The 7,297-nt window shown below is 53.2% G+C and overlaps 1 long non-coding RNA gene across 1 annotated transcript; it reads left to right on the top strand.

The window, feature by feature from the left end:
• Window positions 1-581: 581 nt before the first annotated feature.
• Window positions 582-3,740, top strand: LOC133065608 (uncharacterized). Its single transcript, XR_009694917.1, has 3 exons — window positions 582-597; window positions 2,065-2,252; window positions 2,640-3,740. It is a non-coding gene; the product is annotated as an uncharacterized LOC133065608 (long non-coding RNA).
• The last annotated feature ends 3,557 nt before the right edge of the window (window positions 3,741-7,297 follow it).

The following is a 7,297-nucleotide window of genomic DNA, read 5'->3' as shown; positions in this document are numbered from 1 at the left end:
TCCGTTGCTCCCACAGGGCCGCCCCGTCCTTCCCCGAGGCCAGCAGCATGCACGCTTCCGTTGCTACCATGAGACCGCCCCACCCTACCCCACGGCCAGTGGTGTATACGCTTCCCTCTCTGTCAGTGCTTGAGATGGGCTAGGTTGGTTTTTTGTTCCAGCTCTAAAAGGTGCATAGGGGACTTCCCTGGTGATCCAGTGGTTAAGAATCACCTTGCAATGCAGAGGACGCAGGTTCGATCCCTAGTTGGGGAGCTAGGATCCCTCATGCCGAGGGGCAAATAAGCCCATGAGACTCAAACGCAGCCCACAGGCTTCAACGACAGGTCCCCCATGCACAGCAAAGGTCCTGGTATGACCAAGACCAAGACCCAACACAGCCAAGTAAGTTAATTTAAAGAAATAATGATAAAAAGTACTGGCGTGTTGCAGTCCTTGGGTGTACTTGCGTGTTGCAGCACTTTCTCACGGAGGTTTTATTTGCATTTCCCTGATGACATGTGATGTGGAACTTCTTTTTTTTTTTTTTGATTGAAGGATAATTGCTTTACAGAATTTTGTTGTTTTCTGTCAGACCTCAACATGAATCAGCCAGAGGTAAACCTATATCCTTTCATGTGCTTACCACCATTTGCATATTTCCTTCGGTGAAGCATCTGTTTCAGCCTTTTGCTCAATTTTGATATTTAGTTCCTTTCTCAGCTTTGAGAATTCCTGATGTGGGCTTCCCACATACACAGCCAGGGAGCTTAGACAGCAGACTTGCCCTGTCTCCAGCCGTGGAGCTGGACCCCCAGGCCCCGGTGTGGGTGGGGCTGGTGCTCCGGAGGCCCCCTCCTGGGCCCGGGGGCGTCTTCTCACAGGACACCAGTCCTGCGGGGCTCAGGGCCCCCAGCGACCTCACTGTGCCATCATCCCCTCTTTAAGGCCCAGCTCCAAACAGCCACGCTCCGGGGCCCTGGGCGTCAGGACTCGAACATCGGGACCCCGTGCAAATGTCCCTGTTGAGCACATCCTCCTGAGCTGGGGCTGCGGTTTCCGAGGTTTCTGCAGATGGATGATGAGTGACCTCAGTCCTCTCCTCTTCCTAAGCTGCTTTGGTTAATCCGGGCCTTTTTCATTTCTGTGTATATTTTAGTATACTTCCTTCCTCTTCAGTTTTCTGGAAGGATCTGTGCAGAGTTTATACTGTTTCTTTTCTTCGTGTTTGGTAGAATTCACCTTATGAAGCCGTCTCTGCCTGAAGTTTTCTTAGTGGGGAGTTTTGTGTTTTGTTTTTTTTTCTGAAGCCAAAATTAAACTTCTTTAGTAAATACAAAATTATTTTACTCTCTGTTTCTTATTGAGTGAGCTGTGGAAGACTGTGTCATTCACCGATTTTTGTCCGGTTTATCTAATTATCTAAATTATCAAAAGCATTGATGCGAAGCTGCTCTTATGGGTCCCCTTCCTTTGTTTTAATATCTGTGGAATATGTAGTGATTATGCTTTTGTCAGAGGACGAGATGGTTGGATGGCATCACCGACTCAATGAGCAGGAGTCTGAGCAGGCTCCAGGAGTTGGTGATGGACAGGGAAGCCTGGCATGCTGCAGTCCGTGGGGTCACAGTCGGACGCGGCTGAGTGACTGAACAACAGCAGCAATGCTTTTGTCGTGTGTGAGCCGGTCACCTTCTGCTTTCTCTCTTTTCATGGTCAGTCTGGCTAAGAGTTACTCAAGCCTGTTGATCTCAGAGAACCATCCTTCAGTCTTATAGGTTCTCCACTGGTTTTCTGTTTTCAATTTCATTGATTCTCACTCTGATCTTTCATATTTTTCTGTTTTTTTTTTTTTTTAAGTTGAATTAACTCCTTTCTCCAATCAGTTAACGTGAGAACTAAGGCCCTTTCATTGAGAACTTCTTTTATAATCTGTACATTAATACTCTAAACTGTGAAAACAGAAATTCAGAGAGTGATTCACTTCATTTTCTGTCTTTGGAAGTAATTTCTAACTTACATCCTGACCTATTCTTTGATCTGTGGATTTTTTAGCAGTTTGGTATTTTGTTTCGAAATACACAGGTATTTTAAAGATTTCTTCCTGCTATTAAGACCGAATTTAACTCCATCTGGTCAGATAACATATTTTGTATGACACAAGATTTAAAATCTTGGCTGAAGCTACTTCCTGCTCGAGAACGTGATCTCCCTCAGTTAATGTCCCACGTGCACTGGAAACAAACAATGAGCTGTCACGCAGTGGAGGTTCTGTGAGTACCCTGGGACCCCGGCTTCTACATCCGGCCTTAGTTTCTGTCCAAGTCTATCAGAATAATTTGTACAGGACAAATTATTCTCTTGGGGCTTCCTTTGTGGCTCAGAAAGTAAAGAATCTGCCTGTAATGCATGAGACCTGGGTTGAATCTCTGGGTTGGGAAGGGCCCCTGAAGAAGGGAATGGCTATGCACTCCAGTATTCTTGCCTGCAGAATCCCATGGGCAGAGGAGCCTGGTGGCTTACAGCCTATGGGGTCGTTCTCTGCTCCCGGGACAGTGTCTGAGATTGTTCTGACCCAGGAGGCTCCTGGCCACTGCTGTCCTTCCCAGCTCTCTTACCCTGCGTCTCTAAAGGATTTCTCTCTCTCCTCCCAATCGCAGCCACCGGTCCTGAGAGGTGACTTCCCTCTGCTGCAGATGAAGTCGTTCTTCTGCAGATGGATTAGGAGCCCTGGTTCCACAGCCTGCTTCTCCCCTGGAAAACCCCCTGACCCACAGTCCCGACGCTGGGGGCAAGAACCACGGCTCGCACGGTCTCACCCCCACTTTAGAAGTTGAGTGCTTGGAGACATCCCTGGCAGTCCAGTGGTTAAGACTCCATGCTCCCAATGCAGAAGACACAGGGTCGACCCCTGGTTGAGGAACTAAGACCCCACCTGCTGCAGGGCAAGGCCGAAAAGTAAAAATTAAAAGGCGAGGAAGAAGTTGAGTGCTTGGTGGGTTGGGGCCGGCCGCTCCAATTCTCGGCGGGGAAGCCCCCACCACCAGCCAGAGTGTGGAGAGAGGGAACCAGCACCCTCAGCGCCTGAGCCCAGGGTGGGGCCCGGGTGGGGTCTGAGCTGGAGCAGGACCCACCCTCAGCCACACTCACTCAGGATTTAGACTCAAACGCAGATGTCAGAGGGGCAGGGCAAGAAACGCTGACAAGCTGCCCTCCCGGGAAGGTAGCCCAACAGTGGGATGCCGGGGGCGGTGGGGAGTGTGGGGGCCCCGGCATGTGGGGCTGTCTGGCCTGGGGTGGGCTTCCGTCCTGCTGAGCCAGAGTGCGGGGGTTCAGGGGTACACACCTAGGTTCACAGACCCCGGACTCTTCCAGTTCTTACCAAGTTCTAGTAGATTTTATGGGATGAATGTTTCTTCATTTGAAATGGCTCCAGGGTCATTTCCAGAGAACAGCCATTTGCATTTTTTAAAAAATAGTCTCCGGTTTTACATTAAGTGGAACCACAGAGCCCCCTTGCTGTCGTGCGGAGAGCAGAGCGCCCTGCAGCTTTGTGATTCGGCGACATCTGAATGTGAGATCTTCAGAGTTCCCCTTCGGCTACGCACCTGATGGAAAGCTGGTGCAGGAAGAACATGGTCCCTCCAAAGGGACCCTCCGCTCAGCTCTCCTCCCACGACCACTGTCCTCTGTCCAGCGCTTCCTCCTTGGCAACACACAGGATTTTATTCCCTTACCCTGTACATCCAAACTGTAATAAATGCCGCTTAATTTATTGTTTATTTCTTTTTGTAAGCTTTTTATTTTGTATTGGGCTATGGGCTTCCCTGGTGCCTCAGACGTTAAAGAATCTTGATCTTGGTAAAGATCAAGAGACACGGGTCAGATCCCTGTGTCAGGAAGATCCCCCGGAGAAAGAAATGGCAACCCCCTCCAGTGTTCCTGCCTGGGAAATCCCTAAGGACATAGGAGCCTGGTGGGCTACAGTCCACGGGGTCGCAGAGAAGTGGACGCCGCTGAGCGACTCCACTTTCACTTCACGGTCGATGAACAACGCTGAGCTTCAGGTGGGCAGTAAGGGGACTCAGCTGCACTCACACCCTTTCTCATTGCTTACTGCTTGTGCTTCTCAAGGCCACGAAGACAGTCCCCTACACTTTATTCTAGATGTTTTGTAGTTTCACAGAACTTCCCTGGCGGCCCAATGGTTAAGACTCTGCACATCCACTGCAGGGGGGTGTGGGTTCAACCCCTGGTCAGGAAACTAACATCCACGTGCTGCATGGCCCAGACAAAAGTAAAGAAAACAAGTGTTTTGTAGCTTCCTAGTTTGCATTTAGATCTATGATTGATACACAGTTAATTTTGTATAAAGTAAGAGGTTTAGGTCAAGATCCATTTTTTTCCTATTGGCATTCAATTGTTCCAATGTCATTTGTTGAAAAATATGTAAAACATTTTATTTCTGGATTTTCAAATAGTGTCTTTGAATTTTTTGGGTGACTTTTGAAACATTTTTGAGTGATTTTAAAAGGCAAATGAAAGAAACAAGAAAAAATTCTCCTGTCGAAAGAGCCAGGTTTTGGCAGGCTCTGGAGATTCCGAGGGTCAGGCGCAGCCCATTCTCGAGGCTGGTTCTTTCATCCTAGGAGCAGGGGTGGCGTGGGCGGGGGCCTGCCCTCCCCCCAGCTTGCGGGGAGTCCCTGGGGGGTGCGTCCCCTGTCCTGCCCCAATCCTGCTGCAAGGGAGTGAGGCCCTCGGGGCACGATCTACAGCCAGGGAGCAAGGGGAGGCAACTCAGGAGCCTCCTGGTTCCCCCCGCAAAGCTTCCCTCCAGGCTGCGCGGGCGCGAAATAAAATGTACATGAGGGAAAAACTCAGATGCCTCATGGTCCCCACGAGATGAGTCACACAACAGAAGAAAGAAGGAAATCAGTGGCCCTGGTGACCCGGGACCGGACCGGCCCTCAGGAGAGGCCCTCGGGCGCCACCTGGTGGCAGCGGTTGGAACCGCGGCTCTGCCGGCGGCTGAGGCCTGGGCTGGGCGCCCCTCGGCCGGGGGGCTGCAGGAGGCGATAGGGACGGCAGGTGGGAGGCAGATGATTGACAGGTACATAGGAAGGTGTGGACAGGTGACACGCAGATAGATGGATACATGGGTAGGTCGACAGGCGAGACAGATGATAGGTATAAAGTATATGTTTTATACATAATATGCATTTTATATATTATACACATTTTAAAAATATTTTTGAGGGGCAGTCCCAGTATTTAATCTTCAAAGAAGTTCCTATGACAGTCTCTACTCCCCTCCCTCGTCCTGTTCTACCACGAAATGCACACACACTGACTTACACATACTTACAGATATGTTGCCTATCGTGCGTATAATTACATCTAACATATACACACACTTACATATATGCATATAAAACGGCTGGATTTGATGTGCTAGCGCCCGGCTGAGTTTGAGGGAATGAGCACAGGTCCGTGGCCTTTCTTTCTCTTCATTTGCTCTGAATCCTGGCCGCACGCTTTTTGTTTCAGGGCCTCGCTCTGTGAGGGGCCTGGACTGTGCTCCCTCGGGCAGACGCTCTGTCACCTGCAGCTCTGACTCTGGAGGAACGTTTCCTTGCTCCCTCCTCCAGACGGCTCTGAGGGGTGCCGCCTCAGACCACCCACCGTGCACCCCCGCCTCCCTTTGGGCTCATGGAAGCGAAGTCCCCGCGGCACGAGGACACAGCAGCACGCCCGCCCGGGGGACGCTGGGTGGCACGGCGGGGAGTGGACCCCGGGCCCCTGCATGCCGTGGACGGAACCGCCAGCACAGCTGGGTGGAAAGGGCCTGGAGCCAGAGGACTCGAGGGACGCATGCAGTGTGTGGCGCTGGTGTGACCGCCCGTGGCCAGCAGGACTCGCTCGGCGGGAGGACTGGGAGTGGGCCCCGGGGGGCCGCGGGGACAGCAGCTCGCAGGGGGTCCCTGGGTGCTGGAAGCTTCTGTCCCCACCCGAGTGCTGGCTGTAGCAGGCGGCTGGCGTTTGCAGTTACGGAGGTCTGTGCCAGTCTGTCCCCTTTCCTGTGGGTTTTCTTTCTTTTTTCCCACTGTAAGGAGCCGAGGCAGGGGGTCTGGGGGCAACAGCGGGGCAGGCCTAACCACTGCCCCTCACAGCCACCTCCAGCGGCACTCACTCGCCCCGTGATGACCGGCCTGGCGATCGTGAGTCAGCCACAGCTTGAGAAGGACTTTCTTTCTTCTACCCAACTATCCCATTTTCTTTTCAGCCCAAAGAACTCCTCAGGCCCTGCATCCTCTGGTGTACCAGAGCTGGAAGGACTCCAAGGATGAATTCAAGGTCAGGAGCCGCACGTCCCACAGGTGAGGGCCGGTGGGACCAGCTCCCCCGGGCCAGCGGAGCAGACAGGGGCCAGGCTCCTGGGGCCTGGTAGGGGCCCTCGGCCTCCCCTCAGCAGCTGACATGGGCTGCCTTTGAGATCAGGCCCCCGCAGCGTCCATGTGGAGTTTCTACTGTTGAATGGTGTTGTTACCCAACAGCCCCCCACCAGCTGGCTGGCCAGCCTAGTTCTCGCCAGAAGCCCACACACACACACACAGCAACACGCCTGGTGGCCCAGGCCTCAGTGTGGGTCCCAGGACGGGGCGGGCTTGCCTGGGTTCAGGGCCAGAGGCCTTCTGACGGGGAGGCTTCTTCCCAGGACTGGTTGCTTGAGGTCTTCCCTGAATTCTGGGCTCCGCCACCCTCAGCGGCACCTCTCAGAGACGTCTCAGAGGGCCTGGAACCTCCGTGCAGACGGGCCTCTGTGGGCAGCGTCCCCCGGCCAGCGGTCAGTCAGCTGGACGGCTCCCCCAGTGCAGCAGAGCCGACAGGACGTGTGTCTCCAGAAAGACACCCACTTTAAGGCACTGGCGAGTCGCCCGCTGAGAGGGTCGGGGGTGCAGAGACAGGACGGGGCTGCAGTTTGATTTGGGAGACAATGTGCTGGCAGGCCAGCAGAAGCGGACACTGCAGCCAGAACCCAAAGGCCACCCTGGCAGAACTTCCTTTTGCTGGGGGAGGTCAGCCTTTTATTTGGCTCAGACCTTCAGCTGATTGAGCGGGGCCCATCTGCCTCATAGACCACCACCTGCTTCACTCAACATCTACCAAGTCAAATGCCTGTCTCACCCACAGACACCCTCATGGAGACATCCAGATAACATCTGTCCCAAGAGCCAGGCACCGTGGCCCAGCCACGCTGCTGGGATGCGATGGGTCCCACCCTCACTTACACAGGACCAGACTTGCTTTCCCTGAACTT

This window comes from Dama dama, chromosome 2 (genome assembly GCF_033118175.1).
Source record: "Dama dama isolate Ldn47 chromosome 2, ASM3311817v1, whole genome shotgun sequence".
In the NCBI taxonomy this organism is placed as follows: Eukaryota; Metazoa; Chordata; class Mammalia; order Artiodactyla; family Cervidae; genus Dama; species Dama dama.
This window is presented reverse-complemented; position numbering and strand designations above follow the sequence as displayed.